At 40.8% G+C, this 24,418-nt stretch overlaps 1 long non-coding RNA gene across 1 annotated transcript; it reads right to left on the bottom strand.

Annotated features, from left to right (window-relative positions):
• Window positions 1-23,314: 23,314 nt before the first annotated feature.
• LOC140035985 (uncharacterized) lies at window positions 23,315-23,936 on the bottom strand. Its single transcript, XR_011839879.1, has 2 exons — window positions 23,887-23,936; window positions 23,315-23,486 (listed from the first exon to the last, which is right to left on the bottom strand). It is a non-coding gene; the product is annotated as an uncharacterized lncRNA (long non-coding RNA).
• Window positions 23,937-24,418: the final 482 nt, after the last annotated feature.

Below are 24,418 nucleotides of genomic sequence, written 5' to 3'. Positions count from 1 at the left end.
GCCCTAGTATCCCGAAACTCCTCATTAACCACTGCAGATGTGGCTACCTCACCCTCTAGCACCTCCTCAAGCTCGGCAATCCGCTCACCCTGAGCGCTAACCATCTGCCTAAGCGCGTCTACCTCAGCCTGTAGATTGCGGTTGGCATCCACCAACTGACGACGCTCGTCGTCCAAAGCAAGCACCAAGTGGTTTGGGTACGCGAAAGTCAACCTACACGAACATCGAGCGTATCTATCGTAAGGTGAGTAGCGAACTCGATCTCCTCCCGCTAGAGCTCGATAGAAGATAGTCCTAAGAGGCTCGTAATGACCATTCGCATGGCCATTCCCGTTAGCTGCCGGGGCTCCGTTTCCATCAGCCATCCCTGCAAAATAATAACAATAATAATATTTTTCAAGTTAGAAACTTAAATCACTACTCAGTTCCAATATCCTGCAATGCATGCCCATCTTAATCGTTGGTTCATCCCATTCGTCACCTGAGGTAGGACTAACTTAGTTGCTAGCTCGCCTCAAGTATCACTTAGGGTAGGATTAAGTCATCCCATATCGAGTCTTAAAGGTAGAGTATCTAATATGTCTCCCATATAGACCTCTAACCTAGCGCTCTGATACCAACTGTGACGCCCCACATCTCCCTAAGGTGGACCAAAGGGTATCCGCGGACGCCTGCCCAGCTCTCGCCAGGACTCAAGCAATTCCATTCAATTTCAAACCGAACTAAACACTTCGAAGAGAGCAATATAAATACAATAATGCGGAAGCGTTCAAGCTTAACAAGTCACTTAATGTATCACCAGTACATCGGGTAATCATGAAACGACTTAAATTCAAAGTACACATCAGGGCCCCAAACGTTTCAAGTTTACAATTTCCAAAAGTACAACCCAAACTAGGGCCTAGTCAAAATGTATAACAGGAGTCTTAACAAAAGTACAACGGATAGTTCCTTCATATATCTCCAAGATTCGGTCCTGTTAAGGAAAACAAAACTATAGGGTGAGCTAACGCTCGTGAGGCCAAGAACACACAAGCAAGCACTTAGTCAAATAACAAACCCAAATTTAATAAATAAAGCCATGTCTTTTCAATAATCAATCGTTCAAACAGGAAAAGTAATCAGAAACAATTCAAGGATATAGTAGCTCTCAGGAGCTAAGTTCCACTCGATCTGCCGATGTCATTCGTATACCTTCCCGCATTGACCCTCCTGTCAACCGGGTCGGTATTTCCATTTCCGTAGATCACCACTTACTTCCCTCCGTCCACCGTACACCCCAAGGGCCCACAATGTCCATTATTGGGCGATACTCAATGAGTATGCCAAGCAAGACCTCTTATTAGGTCAAGCTTATATGTATCTCATGGCTCGCCCAAATCCCCGACCAAGCCCATTGCTGGCTCGAGTCTAAGGACGGCCTATGAGTTTGGGCGTCCCCCATTCATTTGAAAGTCGAGGAGGTTCACTCCAACGACATAAGCATTCATGACATAACATTGCATTTCATTCATTCATTCAATACATTTCATTCATTCATTTGAAATTAGAACGAGTGCGATAAAGTACGCACCCGCCCTTATTTTTAAAACTTTCAACAAATACCACAAATAAACAAGTATCAAAATTCACACACTTGACACTCACCGAGCAATTCAATAAGAATTATTTTCTGGGAGTTCAAGTGTCCACGGTGAGATCCTCTTGAAGGTCTCCTTGTGCGCCTGGCAATTTAACAGTGGATAATCACACAATTAATCCACTTATCAAGAAGATTGTACACTAGTACAATCTATGGATTATTTTGCAAAAAGGAACCTCAATTACACGTAAATCGAGGTTCAACTTGCCCTATTATTATGCACAACATTGTTTGAGTTTTTTATCATGAAAATCGTGAGCAAAACGTTTAAAAATATTAAAAGAATAAAGAGTTCTTGAGAAAGCTCTATTTCTTTGAGATTGGCAAATTTTCAGTTTTATGATGAATCTTTGAAAAATCATAACTCGCTCGGTATAAGTCGAGAATTGGAAAACTTTATACCGTTGGAAACCTCTTAGAAAGTACTATAAGTTCCTAGAAGACACTTTTCCAGGAATCGAAGTGAAAAGTGGTCAAAAATGAGCTTGAAGATGCAGAGTTGGTTTTTATGGCAGAATTAAGTTGGATTTCGGCCAACTTTGGAAATTCGGCACGATTCACACGTTGCAAACCGGCCTCTGAAATTTGCAGCTCAATTAGTGTTACAAGTGTGGTTTATAACAAAACAAGCGGATCAAGAATCGGAGTTTCGAGTACCGAGATACGGTAGCCCGAAGTTTTGGGAAATTCAAGACTGGAGAAGAATTTCCAGATTTGAACCTCCAACATGAGGAATTTAATTGGGTATCGAAACGAACTTGGATTGGTACCAAAATTGGCAGTATTTTACTCCCATATGAAAGGTACCACTCTATCAAATTTCAGGGAAAAATACTTTCGGTAAGATAGTTAATTAGTCAACTAAAGTTCAGAAAAATTATAAGGCAATCTGCCTTCAAACTTTCATTACCCATTTCAAAACGTTTAATCAAGCAAACTATCCAATCATGGTTAATTTGTGAAATAAAGGCCTAAGAAACATCCATAATGCCTTTGGTAAGTGTTTAGTATCAAGAACATCAATTAACAAGTTCACTCCAAGATCTTGTTCCAAACCAGTCCAACATTAGGGTTTTTCCAAAACAGAGCAGTCCGCTTGTTTCAGTCACAACTCAGTCAATTTAACTCGAAATCGAGCATGGATTACGCTGTTGGAAAATACGTCCATAGGGGTAAAATATCACAGAAGAAATCGTTCCCAAATTCGGTATCAATCTGGTTCAAAATCGGGCATCAAGTTGCTGCCTGTACACTTCATTCCAGATGAACAGAGCAACAGGACAGCGAACTTAAAACATTTGGTTCGGCTTGCTCACAAAGAATCAGAACGTGCATTATATACCAAATTAAAGCCAGGAATGTCTAGTTTCCAACGCCACCAACGACACATGATTTCGACATCCGAGGACAGAGTTATAGCCAAAATACTACCACTGGTCAGAATCATACGCGAACAGTTTTCCAGATTGCTAGTTTCTCAAGAAAAATTCATTTGCTCAATCAAACCTCAATATTTTCCAATGAAATTTTTCACTCATCTAATACATCCTATAAACATCTAATTCAAGCCATTAAACCATTAAAAATTGGCCTGGAAATGGCCGAACATGGCAGGGGTAAAATCGGAAGTTTTTGCTTCTTACACCCAATGAAGTTTCTACTAATTACCCACCACTAATGCATCATAATAATCACTAAACCAACAATATAATCACCATCAATCATCACATCAGCAACAACAACCCAAGTGTGGGAATTCCAAGAGCCCACAATCACATTTTTACACCATACACAAGCTAACCAAATGCATGTATGAACTTAACAAGGTAGGATAGCTTCCAAACTTCAAGTTTTCAAGAGTGGATCATCACTTACTTTGGGTTGATGTTCAAGCAGAAATTTCAGCCTTCTAATGCACCAGAAAAACCGTGATTTCCAGCCCTTGTTTGCAGCTCAAAATGATCCTCAAGTGTCAAGCTAGGTGTGGTGCAAGTTTGGTTAAATTTGGAGATGATTTGGGGTGGTTTTGAGTGAGATTAGTGAGCAGAAATTTTGTTGCAAATGAGTTAGAGAGAGGAGGGAGTTTGGTCGGCAATGAGGAGAGAGAAGGTGGAGGGAAATCTGATGTCCTTTAGCTTCCAAGAGAAGGTGAAATAAGTGGTGGTAATTCACCCAAAAGTCAACTCTCATTAGGGGCCGTTTGGTGCGATTACGGCTCGATTTTCTCGCGCGTTTGGTTCACTAGTGCACTAAACCTCCAAGGCATATATATTCATGTAAATATTATCCACTCTTAATTGTCCCGAAATAAGGGTCTAAAGTCCCCCAATTGAAGTCGCGCGTATGAAAACGCGTACCGTCAAATTTAACGCTATAACGCGAAACTTCCGAGAAATTCTTATAACGATTGCACTATTAACTATCACGTGAGTTTTTATTCATAAGATTACCTATTTTAGGACCATAGTATAAGTCTCCAATATTCCAAGCTTATTGTGCTACTACGCGGATAAAATCTCCAAGTACTATTCACTATTTTTACTAAACGCGCTCTAGGAAATTAATTTTCGAAACGAATCATTTTAAAAATATAACGAAGTTATATTACCATGTATTTAGGTCTAATAAGACTAGAAAATATTCCTTGGAATAAAAATCCAATTAAATGATTTATTAAGCCATAAATTAGGCATAAAATAATAGTTTTTACGAGTCCTCACATCCTCTCCCCCTTAAGAAAATTTCGTCCTCGAAATTTACCTTGGTTGATGAACAAGTCTGGATACTTCTCTCTGATTGTCTCTTCAACTTCCCATGTTGCCTCTTCTACTCCATGGTTCTTCCATAAAACTTTCACTAGTGGTATCTGCTTGTTCCTCAATTTCTTCACTTTTCGATCCAGAAGTTTTACCGGTCTCTTCTCATAGGTCAGGGTTTCATCAATCTCAATATTCTCCGGTTGTAAAACATGAGAGGGGTCTGGATGATATTTCTTAAGCATGGACACATGAAACACGTTATGAATACGAGATAAGTTCGGTGGTAATTCCAGCTTATAGGCCACATTCCCAACTCGCTGAATAATCTTATAAGGCCCTACAAACCTTGGTTGTAGTTTCTTCCCTTTTTCGGACATCAAACTTGCTTTTAAAGGCGTAATCTTGAGAAATACCATATCTCCAACAGTGAACTCCAAATCCTTCCTCCGATTGTCGGCATAACTTTTTTGTCTACTCTGAGCGGTTTGAATTCTTTGCCGTACCAATTTCACCTTTTCATTCGCCTCCTCAATCCAAGATACGGTTGTCGGGTCTAAAATTTTCCGTTCACCTATTTCGTCCCAACAAATTGGGGATCTACACTTCCGACCATAAAGTGCCTCATACGGAGCCATCTGAATAGAAGAGTGGAAACTATTGTTATAGGCAAATTCCACTAAAGTCAAAAACTTACTCCAATTCTCTCCAAAATCCAGTACACAAGTCCTCAACATGTCCTCAAGAGTTTGAATTGTTCTTTCAGATTGTCCATCAGTCTGGGGATGATAGGTGGTACTAAAGTTCAACTTAGTCCCCAACACTTCTTGCATCTTTTGCCAAAACCTCGAAACAAATCTTGGATCTCTATCTGACACAATACTCACAGGTATACCATGTAGTCTAACGATCTCATCCAAGTACAATCTGGCCAACTTCTCCAATGGATATTTCATATTAATCGGCAGAAAATGAGCCGATTTAGTCAATCTATCTACTATCACCCAAATGGCATCATGGCCTCTCTGTGTCCTTGGTAAGCCTGATACAAAATTCATGGTAATATTTTCCCATTTCTACTCAGGTATTTCTAGAGGTTGCAAAAGTCCCGAGGGTTTTTGATGTTCGGCTTTAACCTGCTGACAAACCAAGCATGTCTGAACAAATTGGGCAATTTCCTTCTTCATTTTTTTCCACCAATATAGACTTTTCAAGTCTTGGTACATTTTATTTCCTCCTGGATGTACTGTAAACTTTGATCGGTGAGCCTCTTCCAAAATTTCTTTTCTAAGCTCTTCATCCTTTGGCATAACCACCCGATTTCGAAATCTCAATATTCCATCTGATCCCAAAGTGAAATCGGTCTGGTCTCCCATCTTGACTTTCTCCACCAACTTCTGCATTTCAGGGTCCTTTTCCTGAGATTTCTTAATACGTTCCAATAAAGTGGAGGTTATCACAATATTCTCCAAAATCACTTTCCTTGGTTCTAATCGAGGATTCCAATAACTAACTTCCTCCAACAATCGAAATTCCTTAATCATCAATCCAGCCATTTGTACCTGACGGCTCAAAGTATCGGCCACTACATTGACCTTTCCAGGGTGGTACTTAATAATGCAGTCATAATCTTCCAGAAATTCCATCCATCTGCGTTGTCTTAAATTCAGCTCCTTCTGAGAAAATAAGTACTTAAGGCTTTTGTGATCGGTAAAAACCTCAAATGTTACTCCATACAAATAATGTCTCCATTTCTTCAAAGCAAAGACCACAGCCGCTAACTCCAAATCATGGGTCGGATAATTTCCTTCATGCGGTTTCAATTTTCTAGAGGCATAAGCTATCACTTTATCATTTTGCATCAAAACACATCCCAAACCTTCCTTAGATGCATCGGTGTAAACCACAAAACTATCCTGTCCATTTGGTAGAGCTAGAACAGGCGCTCTAGTCAACCGTCTTTTCAACTCCTGAAAACTTCCTTCACACTTAGGACTCCAAATAAATTTTCCATTTTTCTTGGTCAACTCAGTCATAGGTCCAGCAATTTTCGAAAAATCCTGGATGAATCTCCGGTAATACCCTGCCAATCCTATAAAACTCCGAACTTCCGTTGGGTTTTCCGGTCGTTTCCATTTCGAAACAGCTTCCACTTTAGCTGGATCCACTTTAATCCCATCCTTAGAAATTATATGCCCTAGGAAAGTCACTTCTTTTAGCCAGAATTCACACTTGCTAAACTTAGCATATAACTGATGTTCCCTCAAAATTTGTAAAACGATTCTCAAATGTTTCTCATGATCTTTCACATTCTTAGAATACACCAAAATGTCATCAATGAAGATTACCACAAACTGATCCAAGTAAGGCTTAAAAACCCTATGCATTAAATCCATGAAAGTGGCAGGTGCATTGGTTAACCCAAAAGGCATTACTGCAAACTCAAAGTGCCCATACCTCGAGTTAAAAGCAGTCTTAGGTATGTCTTTCTCCAAAATCCTCAATTGATAGTAACCTTGCCTTAGATCCAACTTTGAAAACACCACCGCCCCTTGCAATTGGTCAAACAGTTCATCAATGTGGGGTAGTGGGTATTTATTCTTAATTGTAACATCATTTAAGCCTCGATAATCTATACATAACCTCAAACTCCCATCTTTCTTCTTTACAAACAAAACTGGGGCTCCCCACGGGGAATCACTCTCTCGAATAAAACCCCGTTCCAACAAATCCTGTAATTGTAACTTCAACTCCTTCAACTCAGCCGGAGCCATCCTGTATGGTGTCCTTGATATAGGTGCTGTTCCCGGAGCTAAATCAATTTTAAAAGCTATTTCCCGTTCCGGGGGTAGAGACTCCAATTCTTCAGGAAAAATATCAGAAAATTCTTTCACTACCGGTGTGTCCTCCAGATTCACCTTATCGCTAGGGGTATTAATAAGAAAAGCCAAATACCCTTGAGCTCCTTTACTTAACAATTTTCTAGCCCGAATTCCCGAAATAAGTGCAGACGAGACTAACTTACCCCTCACATCCAATTCCAAGGTTGCTTCCCCTGGAATACACAATTCTACAATTTTCGTCCTACAATTTAACTGAGCATTATATCGGGCTAACCAATCCATCCCTAGGATCACATCATATCCTTTAATCGCCAGGCCTATCAAATCGGCCAGCAATTTTCTTTCCTTCACGCAAATTTCACTATTCTTATACACCAGATTAGCAATTAGACTTTTGTCCCCAGTGGGTGTTTTAACCTCCAAGTCATATGGTAACTTAATTGGCTTCAAGTCTATTCCACTCATGAAATCAGGGTTTACAAAAGAGTGCGTTGCACCCGGATCAATTAAAACCCTAGCTAGGCGGTGAAAGATTGGAATTGTACCTTCGACCACTTCGGTCGCCTCTGGAACTTGTGGGTAGCCCAATGCGTAGACCCTAGTCGGTACTTTCGGTCGACTCCCTCCGGCACTGGTCTGCTCAGACGTCGATTTTTCAGGCCTCTGCAGGCTTCCCCCTGACTTCGACGATTTCGGACAATTTGCAATTTGATGCTCAGTGCTCCCACACAGCAAGCATTTTCCCAGCTTTCTCCAGCAGTCATCCTCAGAGTGGTTGGATTTACCACAATACCCACAAGTAACTTGAGGGGTCACAGTCGATCCAACAGATGGTGCCCCCCTAACTAGAGTCGTCCCGCTACGACCTCCCCTCGATAGAGCTCCCCTAGAAGCTCCAGCAGTTCTCATTTCTCCTTCCCCTCTTCCCTTTTTAGAAGGGTGTACAAACTTACTGGTCTGCCCAGTAGTGCGATTAGGAAAATTCCTTTTTCTGTTGTGAAAATCCCTCACATGCGATCTTGCATTCTCAACCCTTTGCGCTTTCTCTAAAGCCTCAGTAAAAGTAGAGATTTGGGCTGCAGCCAGGCCCTCCTGAAGTTCCACATTAAGTCCCTGTATGAACCTTCTAATCCTCCTCCGTTCATCGGCTACTAACTCAGGAGCGTACTTGGAAAGTTTAGTGAACTTCCCTTCATACTCTGCTACAGTAAGGGTTCCTTGTTTCAACTTAATAAATTCGTCCTCCCTTTTCTCTTGGATCAAGGGCGGAAGAAACTTTTCGTTAAACTCCCTTGTGAAATTCTCCCAAGTCCAAGGGGTTCGAGCCCTTTCCCATTTTCCTTTTATTAAATCCCACCAAGCACGGGCCATTCCCTCAAATTGAAAAGCAGCAAAGTTCACTCGCCTATCCTCAGTGTAGTCTAGAGCGGCGAATATATTAGTCATCCTTTCTAACCAATTCTCCGCTACTTCGAGGTCAGGTTCACCCATAAACTTAGGTGGGTTAAACTTTAGGAATCTTTCCAAGGCTCTATCCTCTCCTCTATCCTGGCCCTCAGGTTGGTTAAATGGTCCAGGACCCTGTCTCTCAGCTAGACGTTCTAGGATATCAGTCATCCTATTGATGGCAGTAGCCACTTGGTTACCCTCAACGTTTTCCTGTCCCTGGGTCGGTCCAGTTGCCGATCCCTGGTCATCCCCCTGAGGTTGGGCCTGTCTAAACGCTCGCCCACGGCCTCGACCACTCCTTAATCCTTCCATTAGTCTAAATGTGCCTAGTGCAAGAAATAAATTAATTTAAGCAGAAAACAAGAAATATATCGAATTTAGAACTAACCAAGAAAGCATTGAAATTAACAATAATTTACATTCATAAGCATGTCAAGTTCGTACAATTAGCAAGTTAGGGACTATTCACAAAATATGGCACACAGGTGCTCAAAAGTATACTTTTAGTCACAGAAGACTAAAGTAAGAACAAGTGCCCAAAAGTAGGCCACACAAGCATGCAAAATACAATGGCCTCAGCACTCGCGTCACCCTAACTAGTCCTAACTGTACCAGTCAAAAGTCAAAAGAGGTCAACGACCAAGATCCTAGTCCATAGCAGGGCTATCAGGAGGAACCTCCTCCTCGGGATCCTCCTCCTCATCATCAGGAATCACCGCAGTAGCGTCCTCAACCAAACTAGTAGCATCAACCAGGATCTCGGAAGCCCGAGTACGGACATCCCGTCCTAACCTAATGAGTCGAGCCCTAGTATCCCGAAGCTCCTCATTAACCACTGCAGATGTGGCTACCTCACCCTCTAGCACCTCCTCAAGCTCGGCAATCCGCTCACCCTGAGCGCTAACCATCTGCCTAAGCGCGTCTACCTCAGCCTGTAGATCGCGGTTGGCATCCACCAACTGACGACGCTCGTCGTCCAAAGAAAGCACCAAGTGGTTTGGGTAGGCGAAAGTCAACCTACACGAACATCGAGCGTATCTATCGTAAGGTGAGTAGCGAACTCGATCTCCTCCCGCTAGAGCTCGATAGAAGATAGTCCTAAGAGGCTCGTAATGACCATTCGCATGGCCATTCCCGTTAGCTGCCGGGGCTCCGTTCCCATCAGCCATCCCTGCAAAATAATAACAATAATAATATTTTTCAAGTTAGAAACTTAAATCACTACTCAGTTCCAATATCCTGCAATGCATGCCCATCTTAATCGTTGGTTCATCCCATTCGTCACCTGAGGTAGGACTAACTTAGTTGCTAGCTCGCCTCAAGTATCACTTAGGGTAGGATTAAGTCATCCCATATCGAGTCTTAAAGGTAGAGTATCTAATATGTCTCCCATATAGACCTCTAACCTAGCGCTCTGATACCAACTGTGACGCCCCACATCTCCCTAAGGTGGACCAAAGGGTATCCGCGGACGCCTGCCCAGCTCTCGCCAGGACTCAAGCAATTCCATTCAATTTCAAACCGAACTAAACACTTCGAAGAGAGCAATATAAATACAATAATGCGGAAGCGTTCAAGCTTAACAAGTCACTTAATGTATCACCAGTACATCGGGTAATCATGAAACGACTTAAATTCAAAGTACACATCAGGGCCCCAAACGTTTCAAGTTTACAATTTCCAAAAGTACAACCCAAACTAGGGCCTAGTCAAAATGTATAACAGGAGTCTTAACAAAAGTACAACGGATAGTTCCTTCATATATCTCCAAGATTCGGTCCTGTTAAGGAAAACAAAACTATAGGGTGAGCTAACGCTCGTGAGGCCAAGAACACACAAGCAAGCACTTAGTCAAATAACAAACCCAAATTTAATAAATAAAGCCATGTCTTTTCAATAATCAATCGTTCAAACAGGAAAAGTAATCAGAAACAATTCAAGGATATAGTAGCTCTCAGGAGCTAAGTTCCACTCGATCTGCCGATGTCATTCGTATACCTTCCCGCATTGACCCTCCTGTCAACCGGGTCGGTATTTCCATTTCCGTAGATCACCACTTACTTCCCTCCGTCCACCGTACACCCCAAGGGCCCACAATGTCCATTATTGGGCGATACTCAATGAGTATGCCAAGCAAGACCTCTTATTAGGTCAAGCTTATATGTATCTCATGGCTCGCCCAAATCCCCGACCAAGCCCATTGCTGGCTCGAGTCTAAGGACGGCCTATGAGTTTGGGCGTCCCCCATTCATTTGAAAGTCGAGGAGGTTCACTCCAACGACATAAGCATTCATGACATAACATTGCATTTCATTCATTCATTCAATACATTTCATTCATTCATTTGAAATTAGAACGAGTGCGATAAAGTACGCACCCGCCCTTATTTTTAAAACTTTCAACAAATACCACAAATAAACAAGTATCAAAATTCACACACTTGACACTCACCGAGCAATTCAATAAGAATTATTTTCTGGGAGTTCAAGTGTCCACGGTGAGATCCTCTTGAAGGTCTCCTTGTGCGCCTGGCAATTTAACAGTGGATAATCACACAATTAATCCACTTATCAAGAAGATTGTACACTAGTACAATCTATGGATTATTTTGCAAAAAGGAACCTCAATTACACGTAAATCGAGGTTCAACTTGCCCTATTATTATGCACAACATTGTTTGAGTTTTTTATCATGAAAATCGTGAGCAAAACGTTTAAAAATATTAAAAGAATAAAGAGTTCTTGAGAAAGCTCTATTTCTTTGAGATTGGCAAATTTTCAGTTTTATGATGAATCTTTGAAAAATCATAACTCGCTCGGTATAAGTCGAGAATTGGAAAACTTTATACCGTTGGAAACCTCTTAGAAAGTACTATAAGTTCCTAGAAGACACTTTTCCAGGAATCGAAGTGAAAAGTGGTCAAAAATGAGCTTGAAGATGCAGAGTTGGTTTTTATGGCAGAATTAAGTTGGATTTCGGCCAACTTTGGAAATTCGGCACGATTCACACGTTGCAAACCGGCCTCTGAAATTTGCAGCTCAATTAGTGTTACAAGTGTGGTTTATAACAAAACAAGCGGATCAAGAATCGGAGTTTCGAGTACCGAGATACGGTAGCCCGAAGTTTTGGGAAATTCAAGATTGGAGAAGAATTTCCAGATTTGAACCTCCAACATGAGGAATTTAATTGGGTATCGAAACGAACTTGGATTGGTACCAAAATTGGCAGTATTTTACTCCCATATGAAAGGTACCACTCTATCAAATTTCAGGGAAAAATACTTTCGGTAAGATAGTTAATTAGTCAACTAAAGTTCAGAAAAATTATAAGGCAATCTGCCTTCAAACTTTCATTACCCATTTCAAAACGTTTAATCAAGCAAACTATCCAATCATGGTTAATTTGTGAAATAAAGGCCTAAGAAACATCCATAATGCCTTTGGTAAGTGTTTAGTATCAAGAACATCAATTAACAAGTTCACTCCAAGATCTTGTTCCAAACCAGTCCAACATTAGGGTTTTTCCAAAACAGAGCAGTCCGCTTGTTTCAGTCACAACTCAGTCAATTTAACTCGAAATCGAGCATGGATTACGCTGTTGGAAAATACGTCCATAGGGGTAAAATATCACAGAAGAAATCGTTCCCAAATTCGGTATCAATCTGGTTCAAAATCGGGCATCAAGTTGCTGCCTGTACACTTCATTCCAGATGAACAGAGCAACAGGACAGCGAACTTAAAACATTTGGTTCGGCTTGTTCACAAAGAATCAGAACGTGCATTATATACCAAATTAAATCCAGGAATGTCTAGTTTCCAACGCCACCAATGACACATGATTTCGACATCCGAGGACAGAGTTATAGCCAAAATACTACCACTGGTCAGAATCATACGCGAACAGTTTTCCAGATTGCTAGTTTCTCAAGAAAAATTCATTTGCTCAATCAAACCTCAATATTTTCCAATGAAATTTTTCACACATCTAATACATCCTATAAAAATCTAATTCAAGCCATTAAACCATTAAAAATTGGCCTGGAAATGGCCGAACATGGCAGGGGTAAAATCGGAAGTTTTTGCTTCTTACACCCAATGAAGTTTCTACTAATTACCCACCACTAATGCATCATAATAATCACTAAACCAACAATATAATCACCATCAATCATCACATCAGCAACAACAACCCAAGTGTGGGAATTCCAAGAGCCCACAATCACATTTTTACACCATACACAAGCTAACCAAATGCATGTATGAACTTAACAAGGTAGGATAGCTTCCAAACTTCAAGTTTTCAAGAGTGGATCATCACTTACTTTGGGTTGATGTTCAAGCAGAAATTTCGGCCCTCTAATGCACCTGAAAAACCGTGATTTCCAGCCCTTGTTTGCAGCTCAAAATGATCCTCAAGTGTCAAGCTAGGTGTGGTGCAAGTTTGGTTAAATTTGGAGATGATTTGGGGTGGTTTTGAGTGAGATTAGTGAGCAGAAATTTTGTTGCAAATGAGTTAGAGAGAGGAGGGAGTTTGGTCGGCAATGAGGAGAGAGAAGGTGGAGGGAAATCTGATGTCCTTTAGCTTCCAAGAGAAGGTGAAATAAGTGGTGGTAATTCACCCAAAAGTCAACTCTCATTAGGGGCCGTTTGGTGCGATTACGGCTCGATTTTCTCGCGCGTTTGGTTCACTAGTGCACTAAACCTCCAAGGCATATATATTCATGTAAATATTATCCACTCTTAATTGTCCCGAAATAAGGGTCTAAAGTCCCCCAATTGAAGTCGCGCGTATGAAAACGCGTACCGTCAAATTTAACGCTATAACGCGAAACTTCCGAGAAATTCTTATAACGATTGCACTATTAACTATCACGTGAGTTTTTATTCATAAGATTACCTATTTTAGGACCATAGTATAAGTCTCCAATATTCCAAGCTTATTGTGCTACTACGCGGATAAAATCTCCAAGTACTATTCACTATTTTTACTAAACGCGCTCTAGGAAATTAATTTTCGAAACGAATCATTTTAAAAATATAACGAAGTTATATTACCATGTATTTAGGTCTAATAAGACTAGAAAATATTCCTTGGAATAAAAATCCAATTAAATGATTTATTAAGCCATAAATTAGGCATAAAATAATAGTTTTTACGAGTCGTCACTGAACCTGGTGAGGGTTACGTGGGAGATTAACCATACACCAAGGACTTGGGCGAACTTCACAAGGGAGTTCAATGCCAAATTCCTTCCACCTCTCATTCAGGAGAAGAGAGAGGATGATTTCATTAGATGCAAACAAGGGGCGATGAGTGTTTCCGAATATGAAGTCCAGTTCACAAAGCTGTCACGCTTTGCACCTGAGCTGATAGCCACCGAGCAAAGGCGTGTTCGGAGGTTTGTGCAGGGTTTGAATGTGGAACTACAGGAAAGTTTAGCCGCTGTAAGGATAGATACCTTCACTGAGGCTGTTGAAAGAGCGCAGCGAGTTGAAGTAGCCAGAGCTCAAGTGAAGTCTTTTCAGTCCAAGAAAAGATTTGCTCCTAGCAGTAGTCGGGAGCCGACTTTTGGAAATGCCCCACTGGCCAAAGTGGGCTGAGGAACTAGTGGAGTGAATAGTTCTGGAGCACCACGAGGCGCCCAAGCAAGAGGAAACTGGGCCAGGAAAGCAGGGGGACGAAATAATGGAGCTAGAAGGGGACCAATTGGAAGAGGACAACCTAGGAATCGGCCGCAAGGGGGTCGAGCAATAGTTCCTCAAGTGACATGTGCTTATTGCAAGAAACCTGGTCATTCTATGGATAGTTGCTGGAAGAAGCAAGGAAGGTGCTTGAGATGCGGAAGTAGTGAGCACCAAATCTTTGGATGTCCAAAGGTGCAGGAAGGGACTCCTCAGAACGCTAGACCAAACACTTCTGGAGGGAGCCGGCCAACAGTTCCTGCCAGAGTGTATGCTATAGATGATCAACCCGTACCTGATTCCTCGGAAGTTGTGGAAGGTACACTTCCAATTTTTCATAGATTAGCTAAAGTGTTAATTGACCCTGGTGCAACGCATTCATTCGTAAATCCATCTTTTATGTCTGGAATAGATGTGCAACCCGTTAGATTACCCTATGATCTTGAAATTAGGACACCAATGGGTAATAAGAAGGTAATCGCTAGCTTGACCTATAGGAATTGCGAATTCTGGGTTGGAGAGCGAAAAATGTTAGTGGATCTGATCAGTTTGGACATAAAAGGTTATGACGTTATCATAGGAATGGATTTCCTAGGTCACCATCATGCTAAGCTTGATTGCCGAGCGAAAGTGGTGGAGTTTTGTATACCTGCAGAAGCAACTCTGAGATTAGATGTTAAAAGTAGGTTAGCATCTTCTGCTATGGTCTCGGGAATACGGGCAAGGAAAATGTTATCTAAAGGAGCTCAAGGTTTCATAGCCTTCTTGATCAATACTCCCAGCGATCAAGCAAAGTTAGAGGATGTACCAGTGGTACGGGAATTTCCGGATGTCTTTCCCGAAGAATTAAAGACTTTACCACCAGAAAGAGATGTGGAGTTCAAAATCGACTTGGTGCCTGGAACGGCTCCAATTTCTAAGACTCGGTATCGAATGGCTCCTGCCGAGTTAAAAGAGTTGAAAATTCAATTACAAGACCTCTTGGAGAAAGGTTTCGTGAAGGAGAGTGACTCACCATGGGGAGCACCCGTTCTATTTGTTAAGAAAAAGGACGGAAGTTTGAGGCTATGTATCGATTACCGAGGGTTAAATGAGGTTACCATTAAAAATAAATACCCTCTACCATTGATTGATAGCTTGTTCGACCAACTGCAAGGATCAGTGGTCTTCTCTAAGTTGGATTTAAGGCAAGGGTATTACCAGCTGAAGATTAAGAAGGAAGACATACCCAAGACTGCTTTTAGTACAAGATATGGACATTTTGAGTTCGCAGTCATGCCTTTTGGTTTAACTAATGCACCAGCTGCATTTATGGATTTAATGCAGAGAATTTTTAAGAAATACCTGGACCAATTTGTAGTAGTTTTTATAGATGATATTTTGATATACTCCAAGACTCAGGAGGAACACGTTACGCATTTGGAGATAGTATTGCAGATATTAAGAGAGCACAAGTTATACGCAAAATTCAGCAAGTGTGAGTTTTGGTTGTGGGAGATTTCCTTTTTAGGGCACAAGATTTCCAAAGATGGGATTGCCGTGGATCCGGCAAAAGTTGAAGCCGTTATGAATTGGAAGCGGCCAGAAACTCCAACTGAAATCAGAAGTTTCTTGGGTTTAGCAGGTTATTATAGGCGATTTATCCAGGATTTTTCGAAGATTGCAGGACCCATGACCGAGCTAACCAAGAAAGGAAATAAGTTTATCTGGACTCCAAAATGCGAGTCAAGTTTCCAGGAGTTAAAGAGGCGTTTAACATCCGCTCCTGTTTTGGTGTTACCTGACGGATGCGAAGGCTACGCCGTGTACTCCGATGCCTCTGGAGAAGGTCTCGGATGTGTTTTAATGCAAAAAGGTAAAGTGATTGCTTATGCTTCCAGGAGATTGAAGCCTCATGAACAGAACTACCCAACTCATGACCTAGAGTTAGCAGCAGTGATTTTCGCCTTAAAGAAATGGAGACACTACTTGTATGGCGTGACTTTTGAGGTTTTTACAAATCATAAGAGCCTCAAGTATTTGTTCTCCCAAAAGGAACTGAATCTGAGACAAAGGCGATGGGTAGAATTTTTGGAAGATTATGACTGTTCGATCAATTACCACCCAGGAAAAGCCAACGTGGTAGCTGACGCTCTAAGTAGAAAGGCCCAAATAGCAAGGTTAATGATTAAGGAGTGGGACATGCTGGAAGAAGTTACTAGTTGGAACCCTCGCTTGGAGAAATTGAGGATATTATTTGGGAATTTATCATTGAAGTCATCATTGCTAGAGCGTATTAAGGAGGCCCAGAAAACGGACCCTACAATTCAAAAGAATTTGGAGAAAGTGCAAAAAGGGGAAACCCCAGATTTCAAGTTAGGGCCTGAAGGAGTATTAAGATTTCAAAATCGAATCGTGATTCCGGCAGACGAAGAGATAAGGAAGGAGATTTTAGACGAATCACATCGATCGAAGTATACCATACATCCAGGAGTGACCAAGATGTATCATGATGTGAAGAGTTTATATTGGTGGGAAGGTTTGAAAAAGGATGTGGCAGAGTATGTACAGAAATGTTTAACTTGCCAACAAGTAAAAGCAGGGCATCAGAAGCCCTCTGGTTTGTTGCAACCGTTAGAAATCCCTGAATGGAAATAGGAACACATCACCATGGATTTTGTAACGGGACTGCCTAAAAGTCAAAAAGGATTTGATGCAATTTGGGTAATAGTCGATCGACTCACCAAGTCTGCACATTTCCTACCTGTGAGCATGAGTTTTTCATTGGAGAAATTGGTCAAGTTGTACACAGAAGAGATCCTAAGGCTACATGGTATTCCAGTGAGTATCGTGTCCGACCGAGATCCAAGGTTCGTCTCGCGTTTTTGGCAGTAATTTCAAGAGTCTTTGGGGACCAAGTTGAAATTTAGTACTGCGTACCATCCCCAAACTGTGACAGCCCCACCTCCCCCTTGGGCGAATATGACGGCCCCACCTCTCCCTAGGGCGAACCAGAGGGTTCGGCGGGCCGCCTGCCCAGCTCTCGCCGGGACTCAGTCGTTCACTACATTCCTCAAACAGATTACAATATAAATCTCAAAAATTACATCAAATTCTCCAATAATTAGATGTTATAAGCAAAGCGGAAACGATTCCCCAAACTATACATCCAAGTCTTCAATAATTACATGTCATCCAGTCACGTGAACAAGTACTACAAGTCCTTCCTTCGCCACGAGCCCTGTGGAGGGGAATAAAATAGTTTTGGGGGTGAGCTAAAAGCTCAGCGAGTAACCAATAAAATCGATAAGCAAATCAGTTTCACAGTCGTTCATTTCAATGATGTCATGATTCTAAGATCAAATGTACATTTATTGCTCTCGTGAGCCAGTGAAATCGTTGTACTTAAACACCCAACGCTCCAAACAAACATTTAATAGTAAACAGTCAGAGGGGGAGCCATTTGCTTCAGATGAACAGTACACAGAGGTGGAGACGTTGGTGTTCAGCACACGAATTCCAAGTACTCATTTAAGCCAAAATATGTCATGGGTCACATGCAAGCACTCATGATATGCAATCAAGTAAATAGTGCAAGAAACGGTTCATAAGTAACTTTGGAAACAGTTTAGGGTCACTCACCTCCACGGCTCAGAAATCATCCATCATATAACATTGCCTTGCTCAAATCCAAGTCTTAGATCACAAACTCAATGCAAACAAGTCCCTTCAAAGTTCGGACAGCACTTCCCCTGAATTTGCTAACTTTTCCAGCCATCATGGCTTCATTATTTCCTCAGCCAGTCCCAAAGGTACACACACAACAACAAGTTCATCCAATAGCCATTCAGCAAGTTCCAAGTAGTACAAAGACAAGTCAAGCTAGGAAAAAGTCTGGAAATGAAAGTTAAGCTCAAAACCAGAAAAATAGCTTTTGACATCCTTTTGCGGTAATGGCACCAAAGGCACTACGATTGTCGGATGAAGGTGGAAGACCCACCATTTCGAAGCTAAGAGATAGGGTTACAATATTTCAGAAGGTCACTCAACCCAGTTTCGAGTGTAACCAGGTCAAAAATGTAAGAAATGACACCAGAATCACAAAAACAGATTCACAGAACGCATTCTAGCGGAAACATCATAACTCAGGCTCTCCAAGTCCAAATCTAGAAATTGCAAAACCAGCGGATAGCTAAGAAACAGGGATAAATTTCATCAGAAGGCCTCAACAACTAATTCGGAAGCAATCCTGACCAAAACAACCAATTACAGGCGCAATTCTTACATTCGGGTAAAACCAGAACAGCAATAGTAATTTCGACTTTTCTCAAGCTACGCTACTCCGATTGACCTGAAATTTTGCAGGCACCTCTAAAATATCATTCCCTATAACTTTCATGAAGACCACTCAGTCCAGTTCTCAACCTAACTAGGTCAAATTTTCCAAAACAACTCCAGATTTTCCAGTTCGAAATTCACTGCAGAAATCAACTAGCAGTCCTGCTTTATTCACTCATATCTCAGCACACACAACTCCAATTCAGGTACTTCCAAAGCCATTTGAAAGCTAAGATACAGGGCTAGAATTCTTAAGAAGACATCAACAACTAAATCAGTAGTATTCCCAGTCAAACTAACCAATTACCAAAGCTGATTATCAGTTTCGGACAGAAACAGGGTAGCAGGGGTATTTCGGTCTTTTCACAGGATACCGAGCTCAGATTGAGCTGAAACTTTACAGGTAACTAGAAAACATCATTATCTACAACTTTCATGTTTTGTGCTAATGCCAATTCGTCCTCTAACCTGGTCAAACAGAAACGGGCAGAACTGAACCATAAGAAATCTCAATTCTGGAATTTTCTCAACAACCATAGAAATCACCAAATCTTCCACACAAACCCACAAAAGTGATATATAAACCATCATTAACCCTTATTAGCATCTTACAACATCAAAAACAACATTTCTACCCAATTGCTATAAGCTTTTACAAGAGTTCAAGGCGGCTTTACCTTCCAAAGGTGGGTTTACAAGGCTGCACTTCAAGAACCAAGTTCATTAGCTTTCTTTTGCTCTAACTCCCAAGCTTGTTGGATGGGTTGCACAAAACCAGAATTTTTTCTTGTTCTTTCTCTTATTTTCTCTTGGTTTTTCTCCCCTCTTTTCTCCCTAGAGCTGGCTGAAATTCTCCTTGTTGTTTTGGCCTTTGGTCTTGCTAAGAAGATATTAACTAAGTCACTTGGTCAAAGTCCAACACCTTTTTGTTTAGCAAATCCCAATTAAGCTTAGGAACTTCATGGAACCTTTAGGAAGTCTAGCAATTTGTGCGTAACCAAAAGTCACACTATGGCCCAAACTTCTTTTAATCTTTACAATTAACTCCAATGAGTTGTTAAAAATATACCACATTTACCGCACTAGCGGGTCCCACGTCCATAATACACTTCAAACTTAACGTGGACTAACTTGGATCAAGAAAATGATTTGAAAACTATGTTTCCTTATAAAAATGTATAGAAAATTAATATATTGAAGAAAACAAACTTATAGACAAGAAAACAAAATAATGTCAAGAAAATATATATAAAAAAAAATTTCGGATTCTCATACTCATACTTTTCGGGGCGTCACAATCTCCCCTCCTTAAAAGAATGTCGTCCTCGACATTCCCTCTTGTACCAATCAAGTCAAAACATCCCGCAAGAATCACTAATATTTCAAACCAAACCTGTAACGGCCCCACTTCTCCCTAGGGCGTACCCCAGGGTATCGGCGGACCGCCTGCCCAACTCTCGCCGGGACTCAGTCAGTCGCTATAGGCGAAGACAATAAAGTCCATAAAACAAACGAAATATCAATAATTTCAAACTTAAACGTAAACTTATATACATATCCATCCCAAAAGCTATACAACTAGGTACAAAGGTTCTCCGTTCTCCATACAACCAGCCCACCAAACATTGGGGCGAGAACCATAACAAAAGAGCCAAAAGTACTAGTTCGGCTAGACTATACGTAGCTTCCATCCTTGCACGTCTTCCCCTGCTAAGGAAAACAAAAACAAAAAAAAACTAAAGGAATGAGCTGGAAAGCTCAGTGAGGTTCCGTACACATAGTCAACAAGAGAATCAATGCATTCAATACATTTAACAACAATTCAAGATACAAGTACAAATAAAGCGGTAACCACATTCATGAAAAGGATACGTGCTCACAAGGAGCCATTCGTTCAATCGTTCATTCATTCATTCTCCTTTCTTTCCCCTACCTTCAATCATTTGAAAATGCATTTTGCATGAGTAAAACCCCTCGTCCATTCATTCACTCATTCATTCATTCATTCTCCCCGTCCCTGGCTTTTGGCCAGGCTCCACCAACCTACAGGGTAATACTCGAGTATACCGAAACGTTCACCCAAGTTCCTTGTCGCCCGACCGAGTCCGCTTCTGGCTCGAGACGACCGGTAACAAGGGGCAATGGCCAGTTCAGCCCGAAGGCTTACATTCATGCACAATTAACATTTCAATCGCTCAATCATTAAAATTTCACAATCATTTAGGCTAAGTGCGGTAAAGTACACACTCGCCTCAAAATCATTTTAGCAATCATTGAAAGCGTTTAACATGCTATCAATCATTCAAACAAGCCATATAATCAGGAAACAAATCAAACAAGGAACACTCACCTATACACGTAAAATAACGCCCACTTCTCAATCACCAATGAAACCTAAAAGACACAAAGACCACATTACAATCCATCTAACATGATTTAGATGCAATCAAGAAATACTCGACTACTCGCGAGTAAACGAATAAAAGACTTTCAAAGTGTAAGGAAGGCAAAATACTTTAACTTCCACACTTAAAACCTTACTTAGAAACAATGCACTTATGGCCGATAAAACCCGAACTCATACCTCTATAGGTTGGAAAGGCTTAAGGAACCTTTAAAGTTTGAAACGGAAGAGGTATCATGTTTTCAAAAGATAAAACGGTTACCTTATTTGCCAAATGACAATATACAAATTCGAACCGAAACTTAGCCTTCGAACCCTTATTCAAGGACCCGAAGACACTTCCAAGGAAAAACGTTCAATTTGATACAAAATACATTTCCAAAAACCACTTTAACTCATTCAATTTCCAAGAAAATAAATGGACGGCATATCCCTTGTGTTTACCTATTTTCCAGCCAATAATGGCTTCATTATTTTTCTCAAATCAGTCCCAACATGTCATATAGAATAATCTCATGTCCAAAAGCCATTCACTAGGCTTAAAGTCATATAAATACAACAAGAACTACGAAAAACAAGCTAAAAACATTTTCAGATAAAACAAAGCGTGACAACATTTTGCGGAAATGGCACTAAAGGCACTACGATTATTGGATTAGGGTGGAAGACCCACCGTTTCGAAGCTAAGAGACAGGGCTACCACAATGTAGAAGGTCACTCAATCCAGTTCCTAACGAAACTAGGTCAAATATGCAAAATACTATACCAGAATTCCCAAAACAGGTTTGCAAATCACACAAAACTGTAATTACTATAACTCAGTCTATACAAGTCCAAATGCCGAAATTCCAAAGGCATATGTTAGCTAAGACATTCAGCTACATTTCATCAGAAGACACCAACTTCAAAATCCAAACCAATTCCAGTCAAAATAGCCAAATACAAACTCAGTTTTCGCATTCTGGCCAAAGCAGAACAGCTACAGTAATTTCGTCATAACTCACTCTACACTAATCTAAATGCCCTGAAATTTTACAGGCACCTTAAAAACATCAATACCTACAACTTTCATGTTTTGAGCAAAGTCCAATTCGGCCTCTAACCCTATGATCTAAAACCGGACAGAATTAGGGGTTTATGAACCCTAACTTTCCATTTTTCCATCCAAGTCCAAAATTGATTGCATTTAACCACAATTCACACCTACTAGAGTCATTTTAAACCATTACCATTCATTATACAAGGCCACAACATCCCATTCATATAAAACCAGAAAATTCATCATAAAATGGAAAACTTCACCAAAACACTTCCAATCAAGAAATAAATCACATATTCCAACACTCAAGCCACTTCTAAGCATAATATAACCATCATTAGGTGTAGTAGGGTGTTCAAGCATCACTTACCAAGTAACAAGAGATGTAGAGAGGTTGGCCACCTTAGACCTTCAAACAAACTTCACTAATACACTTACTATCACAAAAAGGAAAGATTTTATGGAGTAAAACTAATCTAAGCTTTTGTTTGTAGAAGATTGAAGCATATGGAAGCTTGAAAGTTGAAGAATTTCCTTCCTTCTTTGCTCAAGGAGAACCGGCCATGGAGGAGAAGAAAATGGTAATTTTTGTGAATTTTTTTTGATATTTAATCCTTTGGTCAAAAAAGTCAAGAATGTGAATAGTGTTTCTTAAAGTCCAACCAATGAGAAGGTGACACTTGTCACCTCATTAAATGCATTCTTATCTTTCTTTTCTCTCTCACATAAATCACTTCACACACACTACTTATCCCTTAACACCCGATAAATTTTTCACAGTATCCGAAACTTAACCTTATTGGCCGAATTTTTCCGAACTTTTCGCACTAGTGGGTCCCACATCCAATATATATTCTTAATTTTCTAAAAATTCACCAATACTAGAAAAATCATCTAAAAACTATAATTGCTCTTAAAAACCACTAAGAAAATATTTCTAAGCCAGAAAATGCAGAAAACATGCAATTAAGGGGAAATAAACCCTAGGAAAAATATTAGGGTTTTACGGGTTCTCACAAAACCCACAGTTCGGCATCCTAAACTTCAAGTCTAGGATACACTATAGAGATCTGAAACCTAAACTCTGATACCAACTATGACGGCCCCACCTCTCCCTAGGGCGAACCAGAGGGTTCGGCGGGCCGCCTGCCCAACTCTCGCCGGGACTCAGTCGTTCACTACATTCCTCAAACAGATTACAATATAAATCTCAAAAATTACATCAAATTCTCCAATAATTACATGTTATAAGCAAAGCGGAAACGATTCCCCAAACTATACATCCAAGTCTTCAATAATTACATGTCATCCAGTCACGTGAACAAGTACTACAAGTCCTTCCTTCGCCACGAGCCCTGGGGAGGGCAATAAAATAGTTTTGGGGGTGAGCTAAAAGCTCAGCGAGTAACCAATAAAATCGGTAAGCAAATCAGTTTCACAGTCGTTCATTTCAGTGATGTCATGATTCTAAGATCAAATGTACATTTATTGCTCTCGTGAGCCAGTGAAATCGTTGTACTTAAACACCCAACGCTCCAAACAAACATTTAACAGTAAACAGTCAGAGGGGGAGCCATTTGCTCCAGATGAACAGTACACAGAGGTGGAGACGTTGGTGTTCAGCACACGAATTCCAATACTCATTTAAGCCAAAATATGTCATGGGCCACATGCAAGCACTCATGATATGCAATCAAGTAAATAGTGCAAGAAACGGTTCATAAGTAACTTTGGAAACAGTTTAGGGTCACTCACCTCCACGGCTCAGAAATCATCCATCATATAACATTGCCTTGCTCAAATCCAAGTTTTAGATCACAAGCTCAATGCAAACAAGTCCCTTCAAAGTTCGGACAGCACTTCCCCTGAATTTGCTAACTTTTCCAGCCATCATGGCTTCATTATTTCCTCAGCCAGTCCCAAAGGTACACACACAACAACAAGTTCATCCAATAGCCATTCAGCAAGTTCCAAGTAGTACAAAGACAAGTCAAGCTAGGAAAAAGTCTGGAAATGAAAGTTAAGCTCAAAACCAGAAAAATAGCTTTTGACATCCTTTTGCGGTAATGGCACCAAAGGCACTACGATTGTCGGATGAAGGTGCAAGACCCACCGTTTCGAAGCTAAGAGATAGGGCTACAATATTACAGAAGGTCACTTAACCCAGTTTCGAGTGTAACCAGGTCAAAAATGCAAGAAACGACACCAGAATCACAAAAACAGATTCACCGAAAGCATTCTAGCGGAAACATCATAACTCAGGCTCTCCAAATCCAAATCCCGAAAT

The sequence above is a fragment of the Coffea arabica genome, chromosome 2c (assembly GCF_036785885.1).
Source record: "Coffea arabica cultivar ET-39 chromosome 2c, Coffea Arabica ET-39 HiFi, whole genome shotgun sequence".
Classification (NCBI taxonomy): domain Eukaryota; kingdom Viridiplantae; phylum Streptophyta; class Magnoliopsida; order Gentianales; family Rubiaceae; genus Coffea; species Coffea arabica.
Note: the sequence above shows the minus strand (reverse complement) of the source record. Positions and strands in the feature narration are given on the sequence as shown.